The 18,620-nt window shown below is 45.3% G+C and overlaps 1 protein-coding gene across 1 annotated transcript in view; it reads left to right on the forward strand.

Moving 5' to 3' along the window:
* The window catches only part of SUGCT (succinyl-CoA:glutarate-CoA transferase), a 3,450,745-nt gene that overhangs the window by 609,916 nt on the left and 2,822,209 nt on the right, over positions 1–18,620 (forward strand). The gene's annotated exons all lie outside the window — the stretch shown is intronic.

Here is an 18,620-nt window from a genome sequence, read left to right on the forward strand (position 1 = left end):
AGCTCTCTGTACCGGGGTGAATTTTGTCCATCAGTTGTTCTTTTTGCATTAAAGACTATGAGGTCTATTCACAAAGGAATTTGGTGGGTAAAGTAGTACTCTTTGACATACCCTTGCATGCCTTTATGAATTGTTCCAAAAACATCTTAAATGGGAATATTCAAGGAATAGTCATATGTAGTGAGTACAAATGGAAAGGACTATACCTTCTTTTCACTTTTACTAATAGAGAGTTGGGCATTTTGTGGCTGATACACAAATTCAAGTAATATGTAAAAAAATATATATATATATATATGTATATATATATATATATATGGAAGAAATACTTGCAATTGGATACATTCAATTGTACATTCAATTGTAAAGCACATTTCATTGATAAGTTACAGCTTCCCCATTCGTAATAAAATACTGTTAAAATACCCACACCATTGAATATCACAAATGGGTAAAAGTTAATGTACATCTATCAAAATATCCTAGCAGTCAATTACAGATTACCTCGCCTTGTTAAAATAGTCTATTTCTGTGCAATTAGTCGCAATATGTGCAAAATACGCATTGTAAACTTTTTCATACCACAAAACCTATTGTGGTTTTCAATGATATGGATGCATTTCATGCTGTGCAAATAGCAAGTTGTGCAAAATCGCATGAATAGATTTTATATAAATGTGCAAAATATGCAAATATAAAATAGACGTTCATCTTATTTTCATGGACAAATGTGTCAATCTAGGTTTGCTTAAAATGTACAACAGTATTTACCTAGAAAAGCAGTGCGAGATCTGTATTTATGCAATAATCAGGCTGGCAGATGTACACATACTGCTGTTGACCATAATACATTCAGTTCCTCCCACCAACGAGAATGAATATAGTGTAACTAATATACGTGCTTAATATGTTGTTTGTTCATTACAAGTCCTATGCCCGTGTCATTACTTGAACATCATATAAAGTGAAATATAAACAAGTACTCAACGCAAGTGTAATATTAAAATCTATAGTGTATTCATAAAAAATCTAATCCAATCAATCTTAGCTGCAGCTGCACGTAAAAAGCTGACATGTATATAAATATATATGTATATGGAGCAAGTCATAGTGGTCAATAATCTCAATTGTTATCACGGTAAAATACCAGGTGGTCCCCAGCCGGGGAACCAAAGTGTCATATCAGACCGGTCTGAGACTAACCGCATAATGCCAGGAAAATAAAATTCATCTAAATGATATGGTATGTATTTTGTAGTTGTATATTTTGTATATAAATATATACACATATCCTTACAATGTCAGATTTAAACATTTTAAACAAACACCCCTGCTTTACAATAAAAATAATATGACAAATTAATGTGTGTAGCAAGGTGCAGTGTCTCTTTGGTTCTTCTGTGTTGTCTAGTGGCACATTCAGCTTTGGTGAGGTGGTAGCAAAAATGGGGGCAGGGGTCAGGAGAATAGAGCTGGGCCACAGGCCCCTTCTTTGCTCCCTCTAGAGGGCACTAAGTATTATTTTACCCTTCTTCTCTCTAAACAGATGCTGCCTCAAGTGTAGCTACATATTAAACTTGTATAACTTTTTTTTGCTTAGTTCAGCACTGCACATGAAGCACTGTGACATGGAGGGTGAGAGTCATACTTACCCATGCGGTTGTCCAAGCAGCACAGAATTCATAATAATAAGGCCCTTGGTATTATTTGTTTGGAGGAAATTCAGGGACTTCTCTTCTGCAAAGGCGGAGGGTCTTCGCCCCACTGCTCTTTGAGCAGGAAAAATAAAACGATAATAACGTAATTATTATTGTTTTATTTTTCTCAGCTTTGGGGCTCGGTTAGGGCGAGGCGGGGACCGAGGCACAGGGGGCCTGGCCAAACAGCCATGCGCACTTTGTATGTTTCCCACCAGGCTTCATTACACAGCCTGGTGGAGAACATGCAAAGGCCCCCAGATTGACTTAGAGGAGCCAATCACAACGCTGCATTGGAGGGTTGTGATTGGCTGTGGGAAGCATGGGTGCTTCCTGGTTCCAGGACTCCCAGAGAAGCAGAGGAAAAACGCCGACGTGAAAGAGGTAAGTGTTTTTTTCCCCTATTTTATTATATCCCGTGCTCCCCCGACCACCCCCATCCTACCCCACCCTATCCCCTCCACCCTCACGGCTTGCCAGCCAACACTAATGAAGTTGGTCCCAGGGAAGCTGTACGGCACGTGGGAGGGCATCTACTGTATTTTGTTATAGGCTGCTGATTTACGGGTAATCAAATATTGGAGAGATGGAAGTTAAAAGGTATCCATTCACAATTCTACATGTAATCTTCTTTTTATAAACCTTATCCTGGCTGTGTCTTCACAACCAATTTTTTGTCTCCCATACACAACTTCTCAAATACATTTGCCTGAGCTCAGACATTAAGGCTGGGACTTTTACTGCTTTACAGAGCATGTTGTTGTTGGCAATTTCACTGTAGTGTCTCTCACCTGCTCCAGCTAAAGGTGCTTATAACATGCCCTGCTTAGGCAATGTCCCACAGCTAACTCCATCGCCAGTGGTCCTCTATGGGAGGAGTGACGATTTACAAACCAGCTCTTGTTTGTAGTCAACCTTCCCCATGAAGCAGCTTTGAATGGATCATGGTCTTTGGCGCAGTCTGTGCTGGGTGTGGGCTTCCCAAGGGCTGTGTGGTCTTTTGACAGCCTGCCCAGCCATCGCTGAGCGGATCTATGAGAATGTCCTTCCGGGCTTTGCAAGGGGATTCAGTAGAATATATTGCAGTTGGGAAAGCTTAACCTACTGAATAAAAGCTATTTTTTTGGAAAATATATGTTCACTTTCATTTATTGCAGTAGTGAACCACTACCGGGTTATAATTCAGGAAATTGTATAGTATTCTCCCACATTGAAAAATTGCATTAAGCAAACAAATATGTTAGTTCATGTATGGTCATCCCCCTGGTAGACTTTTTCTGTTTTATAGGTAAGTTGCACTATGCGACGCCGATGTAAAGGTTCTAAAGGGTTAATCTGGATGTGACTAATTACCACACCTACCAGATGATAAAACACACACATTTGTACATTGTTGCAAAGTATTTTCGTCTTATAAAGGATCAGAAATATGGAAAAGCACACCAGTGAGACAGCTGTTTAAAGCCCTAGAGCCTAGCCAGTAGAATACGGCCCTCATTTAGAGAAGCAGGTCAAAACCAGTATATAATGTGTGTTGGTGAACCTCTGAGGTAAATAGTCCTTCCCGATTACTAGTACACAGGTGATTTTATTGGATGTGGTTTTAGCATGTTTATGCATGCTGTTTTACCGCATACAGTACAACTGAATAGTATATTCCACAGAAAAATAGGCGGGGCCATTCAGAATGCTTCCTCTATCAAACAGCAAGTGACACATGAATTAAATCAATGAAAAAAAATCCCCACCAACCGAATAAGATTCTCCAAGGTATAGACTACACAAAAGCATACAATAAGAGAGCCTTAATGACCTAACAAGGGAAACCTGGAAGCAACCTACATACAGGTGAGTCCGGCTAATCACAGAGACTCTTAAATGGAGCCCTATCAGACAAATACATACCTCTTGTCAGTAACAAATATGCATACAGCTGCTGGCGGACATTTTGCTACTCTTTGCCTGATACCAGTGATGATTCAGTATGTTCTGCTTCTGAGGAAGGTGACTCGGCGGGATAGGGCCAAAGGGCAGTAACAGTCGCTAGGCTGAGAAGAATGGCCAGGATTGCCAGGAAGAGTATCAATCCTTTGAACATGTCAAAGTTTTAGTCAGCATGCACCACATGGACATCATTCACCATACCATATCTCCTATTGGAGAAACTTCTTGCAATGCTGCATTCTTTTGCAACTTGGCTGGTCCAAGCAAACAGTGGACATGGCACACAAGTGGGCATAGCGCACTATTTTATACATACTGATAAAGGTCACAAACACACCCTGTTGAAAGTTGAAGACTTCACATCATATTCCTTTGAGACTCAACAACAGTGAATGTTCTGAAGTGAATCTATTATACATTTGTGGCACTTTAATGTAATTGGGGCCATAGATTTCTCCCACATACCACAGGTTGCCCCCAGTGTTCTGCAATCTCAAGATGCATCATACCAACAATATGGAGATGCTCTATAACGCAGATATGTGTTGTACACATTGCTGTGCCAAATATCCCTGATTCACCCTGCACTCCAAAGCCAGAGGACCAGCTGCGTACAATACACCTTACACCTTGCTTAAATGGGCCATCATTCCAAGTTGCACAGTGCTGGAGGCACAGTATAATCACATGCAATTAAATCCACTCCAGTGGCATGGGGTATTACCACGTGGAACAAATTTGTCCGGCTATAAAACCTCACAGTATTCACCAGTCTGTGGGGTTTAACGCATAGATTTACCTCCAGCTCGGGGCAAGTGGTTAAAGTATACAAGGACCACTGGGTGGGTTGGGGCTGAGAGAAAGAGATAGGAACAGTAGGGGATGGAAGACTAAGGTATTTTCTTTCGAAGGGGCATTGTTTGCTCCCCACATCAGAATAAAAACTGGGAAGGAGGCTTCATTTTGATCTGGTCTGCCTTTTTCTCTTCGATATATTGTACGCTGTTTGCTTGACCTGCTACTGCTACTTTGATTTTTATTATGTAAAGTCCTCTGACAATTGGGACGGATGTCCAGTTCCCTCTATTCAAAAACAAGTAAAATGAAAAAAAGGCAAATAAACCAAGTGTAACAAATGGGGTTTCTGGTTCATCTACACCACCATGCCCCTCACACGCAGCTCACCTATACGGCTTGGGAAAAAGATCTCCGACAAAGAGCCCCTCATATTGTGCCCATCAGGCATTGCAGCACTGGTGAGGAGCAAGTCCTATGATGAAGCATGACACCCATAGGGGGGTTCAGTCACGCTCTCCACCACAGAGCGATCTGCTTTCATTGGGTTTAGTAAATCCAAGTAGAGGCTGCGAGGAGCGCAGGACAAAAACACTGGGACCGCTCGGGTCTGGCCTCAGACAAAAGGAAAGCGTGTGAACACAGCTGCAAGGACCGCTTGGGTCCGGCGGAAAATCAAGGAAAGTACGGGCACACAGCTACAAGGAGCACCACACAGTTACCAGGACCGCTTGGGTCGGGCCGCACACATGATGTACCTTCAACATGGCAGTGGGAGAAGTCTCAGACGGCGCCCACCTCCAATACGGTGCTCCTTCAATGGTGATGGTGTTGAGGTGAGTCGCGCAGCTGAATGTGGCTAGGGTCGCAACGTTGTTGCCCCGGCAATGGGTAGGGGAGGGGTTGCGGCACTCGGGTGCAGGCTCTGTTTTTGTTATCGCCACTCCACCACCACTCGATTGTAGAGTGCAGCGTCTTGGGCAACAATTCAGCATGGAGCGCTGAGTTTCAAGGTAGATCGGCAAAAGGGGTTAGCCCTCGGCAAAGAGATGCAGATCGATGCAGGGTACAGCTGCCGTCCTCGCAGGGCGGAGAATTCAAGAGCAACTTTTCACTGCAAGGGGCTTAAAATCAGGCACATGCTTAGCACGGAGTGCAGAATGGCCTCTGCAGTAGAATGGATACAACAATGCTTTGCAGGGTAAATCACATTGTGCTGAACCCGCGGTAATTAGGCAGTGCTGTCGTTCCCCAAAACACGCAGATCTTGTCTTTCCCAAAGCAGAAAGTTGGTTCCTACAGAACTGCTTCTGCAGTGGTATAATCAAGAAGCAGATTTCGAGGTCTTTGATGTCCCTGAGAATTCGGGGAGAACAGGGTGCATGCCAGCAAGCCCTTGGAAACACTCTGGGCTTAGTCCTGGGTCCTTGAGCTGGGCAGAGGTCCGCAGGCAGCAGGGAAGCTCAGAAAAGCAGGGAAGTAGTTCTTCAGAACAGTCCGGCACACAGCAGCCTTTACTCCAGCAGAGTTCTTTTCTAGCTCCAGTAGTATACTGATTTGATGGGACTATAGCCCTGGTACTTATACCCAAAAGTGCCTTTTATGTACAGGGTGATTCAAAAGAACATTCAGAAGTGCACAAGGATCCCTTTCAGCACAGCCCTTGCTCCAGAAAATGGGGGGAAATTCGGCCTTTGTGTGAGGGCAGGACACAACCTATTCAAATGTAAGTGTGAACCTCTCTCCCTGTTGATGCAGCGAGATTACCAGCTTTGGTTCCTTTATAACATCATACTCACCTGGGCCCATAAACACGCATACCTAAGCTAATAATCACCGCTGGTGATCAGGGCATATTTTTACCTTGAGATAAAATGTACCCTTATACCATTTCTTACCAAACCATATCACCTTAGTTCTCAATTTCCTCTGGTCAATAGATCAGGTTGTTAGCAGAATAGGTAGAAATGACATTTACCTTTATTAATTTGAATGACCACAGACTCGAGAGATTTTCAAAAGCTTTAGCTATGCAAACATTTTGTGAGTCAAATACCAATACATGTCAAACACCAACTTTTAAGGAGAAAATGATCAAAGTAAAACATAAAGACTTAGTAAAATCTCATGACATTGGTACCTGGGAAGGGTGGAAAAAGGAAACGGTACAAGGACATACCACACAGATTTATATTTAACTAAAATGGTGTGAGGACCAGCCCCTGGCCAAGGAGCTGGAAAGGGACTCCTGAGTAGTCAGGAGCCAATAGTTCAGTACAGGTTCAGGACAGGACAGGTGACCTCTTCTAAGTGCAACACATGCGTTACACCCCTCTCTGGTACTGCTCTCAGTTCTTTCCCCTTCTAAATACACAGGTTTGTCTTCTTCAGCTATTTCTACGACTCTCCTCTCTCTCTCTCTTCAGCTCTCCTTCTTGATTCTTCTGTCAGAGTGTTCGAGCAGCGTCTCTGACCTCCATGGCATCTGCCGTCTTGTGCTGCAATGATGGGTCGGTGACAGGTCTGTGACAAGTCTGCCAATCTAACTGACTGAGCCTACCTTAGTTATACTATTCTAAGTGTATGTACCATCCCCCAATGTTTCAATATTCATGAATCTCTGACTTCCGATTGGACAATGGGATGGTGAGAGGTCATCACACCATACTAATGTAATATAATTTTCTTAGGTTTTATTGTTCTATGTTCCTTCCCCTTAATTTTGCTTTCCCATGCTTTATTCCCACCCGTATTTCATAATAATTTCATCTACAATGTATACAAAATTTGACTTCTTCTCCTTCCCCTCGCCTGGTCAAAAGGTGATATTCCCAGGCGCGTCTTCTGGTTAAACTGTACTTGACAGAGTTTCAATGTCACAGCTCGAAGTTTGACAGTGTCCAATGCGCTTGCGCAAAACCAAGCAAGATGGAGATTTCAGACACCCTTCAGGCCCAAATACGAACTGTTAGATCTGGGGGTCTCTAGTTGAAAATGGTTATCACTTTTGTCCTAATAGGGACCCTTACTTCTATGTCAGGATAAGGAGATTACACTCCTTAATAACCCCTGCTCACCCCCTTGATAGCTTGGCACGAGCAGACAGGCTTATCTCAGAGGCAGTGTGTTAAGCATTTGTGAATATAGACAGTAATACAGTGATAACACTACAGATGGACACAACACAGGTTTTATAAAAATAAGTATTCTTTATATAGACTTAAACACAAGACCACAAACAACAAAAATCCTCAATACTACACTTAAGATTACTTAAAAGATAAATAAAGTCTCTTAGTTCAAGTTGTTGGTAAATGCGCCAAAGTTCTCAACAAAGTACCTGGATGCGTAACGCAAAGTGAACAAAAGGCTCGCAAAAGGGGAGATGCGTTGGTTCCGTGACCCGTGGGAACGGTTGCGTCCTTCCTCAATGCTTGCGCAGAGTAGGGGACTCGTCGTGAGCCTTACCGGTGCAGAGGTGATGCGTAGATTCTCGGCCTGCAACTCCTCCCTCCTATCTAGATGCAGATCTCTCTATTCACCATTGGGCTGCCCCAGCCTGTCTCCTGGAATCCCCCAGCCCTGTCACACACAAACCCCGACAAGGAATACACAACCCAGCAGAGGCAGGCTCAAATGGTTAGGCAAGCAAATACCTACTTTCTAAAAGTGGTATTTGCAAATACAGAATATTAAAATAAACTTTACTAAAAGATGTATTTTATTATTCTGAGTTGAGGCATACTAAATTCGAATGTCTACCATGTTCCCTGAGTCAGCTAGGATTATAAGAATGTAATAATCTAACTGCCCATTCTAACCTATGAAAACAGGTAGCCTTCAATAGTGAAAAACGAAAATGGCTGTAATTCACTATTAGAACATGCTACACACATCAGAGCATGTCCTACCTTATACTTACAATGCACCATGCCCATGGGCTTACCATAGGGGTGTCTAATCTGAAGCAAAGTGAAGGTTTAGGGACTGACAAGTGGGTGCACTTGGCCAAGTCGATATGGCAGTGCTAGACTGCACACAGGCCTTGCAATGACAGGCCTCAGACACACTTTACAAGCTGCTTCTGAGGAGTCTGTGGTCAGTCTGAACCTGAAAGTGAGTCCCAAACAAGTATGGTCTCAACTTCTTCAGTGCCCAGACCACAGAAAATGTCTCAAGCTCAATTGCACTCCACCTCAGTTCCCGTGGAAGTAACCTCCTACTGATGAACGCTACAGGTTGGTCTAGGCCATCTTCAATAATTTGTGATAGAACAGCTCCCACACCATGCTCTGAAGCGTCTGTCTGTACAATGAACTCTTTTGAGAAGTTGGGTGCCTGAAGCACGGGTGCTGTGCACATGGCAGTCTTCAGCGCATCAAAAGCCTTCTGACAGGTGTCAGTCCAGTTCACTTTCTTCTGCCCGCTTCCTACCTGGTGACCCAAGTACACAACGGAGCCCTGCCCGATCTGACACTTACTTGCCTTGATCGTGAGGCCTGCCTTGCGCAGTGCCATCAACACTTCCAGGAGGTGCTGCAAGTGTTCTTCCCAACTGGTGCTTAACACTGCAATATCATCCAGGTAGGTGGCACTGAAATCCTTCAGTCCAGCCAACACCTGGTTGACCAACCTCTGAAAGGTGGCAGGTGCATTCTGCATCCCAAAGGGCATAACCCGGAATTGGTAGTGCCCATCTGGTGTGGAGAATGCTGACCTCTCCTTAGCCCCATCAGTTAAGGCGGTCTGCCAGTACCCAGATGTCAAATCAAACGTGCTGAGGTACCGGGCAGCCCCTAACCGATCAATGAGCTCATCAGGTCTGGGGATCGGGTGCGCATCAGTCCTGGTGACTGAATTGAGCCCTCTGTAGTCCACACAGAACCGGAGTACGAGCGAGGCAGCCTTTGGGACCAAGACCACTGGGCTGGCCCAAGGACTGTTTGAGGACTCAATGATTCCGTAAAGCAAACATCTTGGAGATTTCCTCCTTAATGTAAGCCCTAACCTTGTCAGTCACTCTGTAAGCCTTGTGCTTCACAGGAGGACTGTCGCCAGTGTCCACATCATGGACGCACCACTCTGTGACACCAGGAACCAAAGAAAATAGATCAGAGAATTGCCCCAACAGTTTGCGACAATCTTGTTGCTGATCAGGGGTTCGTGTCGCAGAGGGGCTGACACCATCCACTGACCCATCTTGCTCTGTTGCAGACAGGTCAGGAAGAGGCTCGGTCTCCTCCTCCATTCCATCATCTGTCGCTAGGAGCATGCCCACTTCGGACCTTTCTAAGTGGGTCTTTAGGCAGTTAACCTGCAGGACCCGCAAGGGGTTCCTGGGAGACCGCAAGTTGACCAGATAAGAGACATCACTCTTGCGCTCCACCACCTCATATGGACCGGTCCATCTGTCCTGAAGTGCACAAGGCTCCACAGGGGACCCACAATGTCAATCCCCACCCATTCCAAGGGGGTACTGACTACAGGAAAAGGTTGGATAGGGGCCTTGTGCCTCCTTCCACTTTATCCCACTTGCCTGGCAAGTTTGACATGATCTACAATGAGTATCTTAACTCTTTCGCATCTGGGCCCAATAAAAGTGGGAGACAAGCCTATCGAAGGTCTTGTTCTGCCCCAGATGACTAGCTAAAGGAACATCATGAGCCAGACCCAGTAGGAAGGCTCTGAGGTGCTGGGGTACCACCAGCACACACGCTGACCCATGCTCAGCAACCTTAGGCTCGCTATACAGAGACCATTCTCCCAGTAGATCCAATGTGATCCAGACTGATCACCTGCTGCCTGGTTTGTGGCCTGTTGCCTCAAACCCACAAGAGAAGGGCACTTCTTCTGCTCTTCACAAAATTCCTCCCTGGAGGGACCCCCTTCTTGCTGCCAATGGGTCAGCTCAGGTAGGTTCCCCAGTTCAGAGACTTGCTCCCCTGTAGGTTCCAGGGCATCCCCCTCAAGGTCTGCCTCCTCCTGGACCGTGGCTACAATGGGGGCTGGCTTCCTGCGCCCCCTACCTCTTCTCTTTAAGGCCGGTCCCTGGGCCATACTTTCAGGCTCCAGGGTCTCTTGAACACCCTTAGCTGCCATAGACTGAGTGGTCACACATGCCCACTCAGGCACACCCAACATCTCTAAATGCACCTGCCTCTCCACCTTAGCCCAAGGGGAGCTTTCTAAATCATTGCCTAACAGATAATCAACAGGCATGGATGACCTCACAGCTACTTGAAGAGTACCAGAGCCCCCCCTCCACTCAAAGGGAACTTGAGCCACCTTGCAATGGCTCTCTGTGTTGTCAGTGGCAACAACTGGGAAAAATGCATTGGGGACTACCTGCTCTTCAGGGACCAATTAACACTTGAAACCTGTCACACTTGCTCCTGTGTCTCTGAGAGCCTCCACTCTATGGCCATTGATGATCCCCCACTGCCTGCATTTTTTAGTGTTCTCAGGCAGCTGAGTTTTAGGGACCATCTCAAAGTCTCCTAAAGGGAAAGGGACATTTCTGTGGGACCCCACCGCTCTTGGGTACCCATCTCTTCCACATCCAGGGCTACAATGGCCATCTGACGGGGTGGTGCACGGGGTGGCACATACTGCCCTTTCTGAGGACACTGGGGATCATACCAACGGTGTTCCACCTGCATACACTGAAAGCAGATAACAGGCCCCCTATGAACAGGTTTACCTGTTGGAGGTCCTAACTTCTTTTCAGGGGGAGGCTGGGAACCCTTACCTTGGTTCTCTTGTTAATTACTTTGGGGACCTTTCTGGAACTCCCTATGTTTATCCTTGTCCCCCCCCCCACTCTTCTGCTGGGGACCCTGCCCACCCTTGGCGGAGTCTCCCACAAAACCCTTGTGGACCCTGGTACTGACCCAGCGGTCCGCATTTCAGCAAGATTTCTAGGATTAGTCAACTTGCAATCAATAAGGTGCTGGCGTAGCTCTGGAAAACAATTAGCAGACAAGTGCTCCCTAGCAATCAAATAATAGAGCACTTGAAAATTATCAACATTGCTACCCCTCACCCAACCATCCATAGCTCTGCAAAAGAAAGGCACATATTCTGCCCAAGTGGTTCCGTCCAGTTTCTTAAAATGCCTGAAACTCTGTCTATAGAGCTCTTGAGTTAACCCATACCTTGTCATCAATGCTTCCTTCATGTGGTGATAAGACATCCTATGCTCACTGGGTAGGTCTAACAAAGTATCCCTCCCCTCAGTCAGAAAGCGGCCCCACAACCCCGCTCCCCAATCCTTCTCAGGGACCCGGTGGGCCAACACTGCTATCTCATAGGCTGCAAACCACTGACCAATATCTTCACCTTTGTGAATATCTTTGATGACATCCTTGGGAATATGTACCCTGCCTTCTGAAGGCACAGATGGTGCGCTGCCACCAGAGGGATTGATTTCTAAGCCCTTGGCCTTGATTTCTAACTCCCTCAACATTCTCTCATGCTCCATTCTCATTCTCTCTCTTTCCAAAGACAACCTGTTATTCTCTGTTTCCCTCTGACTCTCCATTTTAGGCTTAGCCATCTCCAGCTTGTGTGCCCTACTTCTCTCCCTCTCTTCCAACTCTCTGGGGGACAGGTCTTTGGAAGAGATGCTGCTGCCAGGTGGGGCGGCACCCCTCCCCTGGCTGGAAATTCTGGCCCATCAATTTGCCCATTTGCATCCCCAACAGGCTCCACCACAAGATCAGGGACATTTCTGGCTTCTACCCAGGCCCCCAGCGCAGGGCAGAGACATCATCCGCCCCACAGGGGGTGGAGCCCGCACACGGGAGGGAAGATACGGGGAACATCACTTACAACGCATTTTTTACAACGCACTACCATTACATCGCAACCATTACAACGCATAGCATTACAACGCATTGCGCTGGGGGGCGCTCTAGGATAGGGAATATATTTAATTTACTATCCAACACCTTCCCTGCTATCCACGGGGACTGGAGTTGGAATAGTAAATTAAATAATTCACTATCCAGCGCCTAAAAGCATTATGCGTTGTAATGGACTGCGTGGTAAAAACCGCGTTGTAAAGGCATGCGATGTAAAAGCATGCGTTGTAGTGACACCAATCCGGAAGATACAGCTCTGAAGCACTCTGTTGACATGATTCATCCTCTCCTTTCACAGTGCAGGGCAGAGACATCAGACAAGCCACAGGAGGGGGAGCCAGCATTTTAGAGGGAAGGCCCAGCCCTATTCAGGTCTCAGGTGCAACGTGTCCCTCCCATCTAGATAAAGATCTCTCTATTCACCACTGGGCTGCCCCAGCCTGTCTCCTGGAATAACCCAGCCCTGTCACACACAAACCCAGACAAGGAATACAAAACCCAGCAGAGGCAGGCTCAAATGGTTAGGCAAGCAAATGCCTACTTTCTAAAAGTGGTATTTGCAAACACAGAATATTACAATAAAATTTACTAAAAGATGTATTTTATTATTCTGAGTTCAGGCATACTAAATTCGAATTTGTACCATGTTCCCTGAGTCAGATAGGATTATAAGAATGTAATAATCTAACTGCCTATTCAAACCTAAGAAAACAGGTAGCCTTCAGTAGTGAAACACGAAAATGGCTGTAATTCACTATTAGAACATGCTACACACATCAGAGCATGTTCTACCTTATACTTACAATGCACCCTGCCCTTGGGCCTACCATAGGGGTGTCTAATATGAAGCAAAGGGAAGGTTTAGGGACTGCAAGTGGGTGCACTTGGCCAAGTCGATATGGCAGTGCTAGACTGCATACAGGCCTTGCAATGGCAGGCCTGAGACAAACTTTACAGGCTGCTTCTGTGGGTGGCACAACCAGTGCCGCAAGCCCACCATTAGCATTTGATTTCAATCCCTGGGCACACATGGTGCACTGTACTAGGGGCTGACAGATAAATCAAATAACCCAATCATGGAATCCAAGCAGTATATCAATTTAACATGGGGAGCACTTGCAATGTGGCACTGATTAGCAGTGGCACAGTGCCCAAAGCCTAAATCCAGCAAAAACATATCAAAACAGAGGAGGCAATCCGTCAAAAATGGAAGGAAGACTCACGCCAATGATGTCAGGTCTAACACGAACTAATAATAAAGTCAAAGAAAAACATGTTGGAATACGAAAATAAATGAATGCACTGTATACCAATTATTCCTACTATATTCCCTTTAATTTATTTTAACTATTGCATTAGCAATTTAGTAGGACGTGCGAGGTCTTAATTTAAGCACAGCATGTGCATTGGCATGTGAGATTCAAGCCGCCTTCTTAAGCACTACTGCGCAGCTGCAAAGAATTCCCACCCAAGCGAAAGACTTCATACTATGTAGATGCAGTAAACGCATGCGCAGAAGATTCCCACGTTTTCTGCAGGCATTTAAATCAGTGGTAAAGCACACTGACAAGCTTCCCCTAGATGATGTAAATGTAGAGAAATGCAATTATTAGTATCCACAAAACATGTTGATAACATTATTAGGATTGTTTTTAAAGCTCTGCTATGGTGCCATAGGATAATCCATCACAGAGCACCGGCCTATATGTCGGATCTGGCATCCTTGTACGAACCAACAGATCCCTCAGATCCAAAGGAATAGGTCTGCTCAGAACTGCCCGTCCCAAAAAAGCCAGAATGGGAGGCAGATCATTCCGCACTTTAGCGGCTAGGCACTGGAACCTCCTGCCCCTGGATACTAGGCTAGAGATTAAGGAGGCCTCTTTTAGAAAGAAGTTGAAAACTTGCCTCTTTACTTTGTGATTGGGTCCTTCTCTCTCCTAATAATATGCTCTCTCCACAGCGCGGGGACACGCCGGGAGGCATCACCAAGCGCTTTACAAACTCCTTTAAACTAAACTAAACTAAACTTAAACTATTACATGTTATTTGAGAGGATTGAATCCGAGCAAGTTTCTTACGTACGAAACATTGTTCCATCACTGCAGAGCAAGACTATCAGTATGCAGATGAATGCAGATGTATCCCCTGTCACACTCAGCCCTTCCTGTGTTGTGACTGTCTAGAGAGTATGCACAAAGTGTAGCTGTCACCCAGCCCAGACGTGTTTTGGAGGCAGGCTGCAGGCACACTGAGCAAAGTTAAGTTCAAAGAAATGTTCACTTTCCAAAAGTTCAAAAGACCACAAAAAATGCCAGTACTGACTTGCATTTTACGCACACTTGCCTTCATGACCACTATAATCAATAACATTGGTCACCATTTATTTTCCAATCAAAATTATTTCAATTTTTTTAAAAGATCATCATACACAAAAGAACAGTGTGCATATATTTGAATATTTACCTTCCATTATACCCACCCAACATCACTATTACACCAAAACATGGAACTCAAACAATATTATACAGACAATACAAAAAAACGAATATATCAGTTCTGATTTTTGATTGCCCAACCAGGAGATTATTAATTATTTACACAATAATCGAGAATGTATCCACTCCTTATTCACTCAGGGTGCGTAAACGGCAAGTCAGTACTATCACTTTTTGTGGTGTCTTGAACTTATATTGGCTCAGCCTTGCTGACAGATAAGGGCCCAACCCCTAGTGTAGGGTTTAAACTTTCTAAAAATCCAACTTTGCCACTAAAGAGGATTTATCGCCACTATTCAAAAGATATTAAACATGAAGTGGCTCCTCCTTTCCAATCAGGAACTACAGCTTAAAAAGTATTTTAAGGAATCTACAATGATAGCCTATGAAAAGAATAGGCCTCACAGTAGTGAAAAACGAAACTAGCTGTTTTTCACTATCAGGATATGTAAAACTTGAAAGTACATGTGCTACCTTTTTGTTACACAGCACCCTGCCCATATGTTTACCTAGGGCCTACCTTAGGGGTGACTTATGTGTAATAAAAGTAGAGTTTAAGGCTTGGTAAGTGTTTTAAATGCCAAGTCAAAATGGCAGTAAACTGCACTTACAGGCACTGCAGTAGCAGGCCTGAGACAGGTTTGAAAGGCTACTTCTGTGGGTGACATAATCAGTGCTGCAGCCGACTAGTTGAACTTACCTTACAGGCCCTGGGTATATGGTATACCACCTCACAAGGGTCTCACAAGTAAGTAAAATATGTCAATCAGGTACACACCAATGTACAATACATGTTTAGGGAAGAATCACATACACTTTAACACTAATTAGCAGTAGTAAAGGTTTCAGAATCCTAAGGCCATCAAAAATAATTCAGCAAAAAGAGGAGGAAGGCAAACATTTGGCAGGTTTGACCATGTTGTCATACAAAATCCTAAATTCACTAAAGGGTGTGTACGTTTCTCTGTACCTACTATTTGTGGCAAGCAAGTCTTACCAGCACAAACTGTTCGGAGATTCTTTTTCTTTTAACTTTCCAGCACCACTGTGTACTAGATTATTGTTGTTATAGTGTACTGCTGGACCATCGGTACATAAACGTACACTGGATAAATAGATTGCATTCTTAGAATGGCTTATACATTTTCAGTATAGAGACTATGTAGGTGTCTCAGCCTCTTGCTAAATGTTGACGTAAACACAAATAAAGAAGCGTTTACAAGTTCAGCATGTGCACTGGTGATTACAAGCCACAGTTTTGTATCTTATGTGTAAACAGTGAAATACTATTAAACATGGTGTGTGGTGTTTCAACATTTCAGAAAGTACATTTTTTAAAAGATCCCAGGGACAGAAATTGAGTTAATGTTGACACAGTTGGAGAAACTGATAGAGACGTTGGAGTCACAATTCTGAAACTTTCTCATTTGTACCTTAGCTTTAGCTAGTTGCAAGGTACATGTCATCATTAAACAAGCATTTTAAATGCAATAGGTCTCACATTTGCGAGCTTTTAAGCTATTGGCATTGTAAATGACAATGCCTTTTATTTATGTGTTTTTAAAAACAACACATATAGAAAAGGCATTGTTATTTTTAATGCCAAGAGCTCAAACTCTCGCAAATGCGAGATCTTTAAAGTGATCACGCTTTTGCAAGAGTTTGGTGGCTGCGCCTTTTTTTTTTACTCTGCTTGCGAATTCAGGTTACAGTGAGCAGCGTCTAAACAAAGGGTTGCAGCCAACATGAAAGTGAAAGTGTGTATGGTGCTTTCACCCAAAGTGATAAAAAAATAATTAATTACAAAAGCTTCTGTAGCGCGGCCACTAAAGTGAAAGCTGCCAGAACTCACTCACCTGCACTTATAGCGCTCGCTACTGGCGCCTAGCAAAGCTCCTGAAATCCCCCTGACACAGCCGATTGACCGCTGAGACAGGGAAACTCCCCTCCACCCGCAATCGCGGCTCGAAGGGTAGACACGCCCACTTCGAGGCCACGCCCACTCGCTGTAGTATTTAACCGCTGATCACTAGCGCTGCTACAATCTTGTTGACCTCTGAGGCGGAAGCCGGAGGACTGTCTGTATCTCTGTTGTTTTTAAAAAAAAGCTTATTATTCTCACTGTTTTTAAGAACTCACTCACCTGCACTTATAGCGCTCGCTACTGGCGCCTAGCAACCCTCCTGAAATCCCCCTGACACAGCCGATTGACCGCTGAGACAGGGAAACTCCCCTCCACCCGCCATCGCGGCTCGAAAGGGTAGACACGCCAACTTCGAGGCCACGCCCATCCCCCTCCCCCTCAAATGTGCCGGCCATACCAGCGCAGCGGACGAGCGCAGCGGGAGCGCCGTTTGCGCGCCAAAGGCGCGCCTAAGGCAAGCCCGTCTGCGCCTGTCCGCGCACGACCGGGCCTAGGGCCAGATTCCATGCCGGACCCTACCGCCACAAGGGTAAGCTACTCTCGTCGAGACCTTCTTAGTCTCAGACCCACTAAAAACAGCACATGTCACGTAATGCACGCTCCCAATGGTCCTTTTACTAGCTGTAATAGCTGTAAACCAGAAAAGCTACACCTTCCCAAACATTCTGTCCCACCCCCAGGCCTTAAAATATCGACACTTAATTGCAGATCGCTACCCAAGCACGCCCTGCCCATTAATCATCTTATTGTAGATCATGATCTAGACCTACTTTTCCTTACCGAAACGTGGATCACTGGGCATTCTAACTCGGACATAGTTTTGGCTCTACCCCCGGGCTTCCTTATTATGTCCCAACCCCGCCCCTTAGGTAGAGGAGGTGGACTAGCCATTATCTACCGGGACCACTTCTCCTGTCGAACCAGCGAGATTCAAAGCCAGGATTCAGAAAGCTGACTCTTCACGATCCAGCTATCCCCGACTAGCTCCCTGTCAGGCCTCCTGGTGTATCGTCCCCCCGGGCACTTCGGCCCCTTTGCAGCTGCCCTTCTGGAATCCGTCTCATCCTTGGCCCATCTGACATCCAACTTCTTAATAACAGGAGACCTAAACATACACTTCGATGACCCGCTAGACACAGGGGCATCCGACCTAATCTGCGACCTGGCGGCCCATGGCCTCCTCCTTGCCAATACCGTAGCCACGCATATTAAAGGGCACCTGCTTGATCCTGTGTTTTCTAACATTCCTTCTCTTCAATTCATAAATTCCCTACCACTCCCGTGGACGGACCATTTTCTGGTCACGACCCACCTACCAGGGGCATTCAGGAAACCCCAAAAGCCTACTACTTACACCAGGGACAGAACGTGGGCCAGACTCTCGGCGGAGGACTGGTCCAAAGCCCTGGACTCCACTACCCCCAGTCTCTCGGATGATCCTTCCACTGCTGATATCCAGTTTAGAGATTGGATCTCCTCTTCCCTCGATAGTATTATTCCCATAAAAAAGCGCGAGAACAAAAATAGGATAAGGGGCCATGCCCCATGGTACAATACTGAACTCAGATCTCTCCGCAAAGAGTGCAAAAAGGCTGAGAGACGGTGGAGAAAGGACTGGCTCCATAGTAGTAAGGACGTGTACCACAGCTCGGTAAGACGTTACAAATCTTCCCTAAAGCTAGCTAAAGCCGTATTCTATGACAATAGAATAAAAAATGCCACCAATTCGTCTAAAGAATCGTACCTTATAGTCAAAGAACTACTTAATATCCCAGTGCCATCTTCATCTCACTCCCCTCCTCCGGATAGAAGTAAGGACCTGGCCACCTATTTCGACTCCAAAATCTCACGGATACTGGCCTCCCTCCCAACCACCAGTCCACATAATTACACGGATATG

This window comes from Lissotriton vulgaris, chromosome 4_1 (assembly GCF_964263255.1).
Source record: "Lissotriton vulgaris chromosome 4_1, aLisVul1.2, whole genome shotgun sequence".
Lineage (NCBI taxonomy): Eukaryota > Metazoa > Chordata > Amphibia > Caudata > Salamandridae > Lissotriton > Lissotriton vulgaris.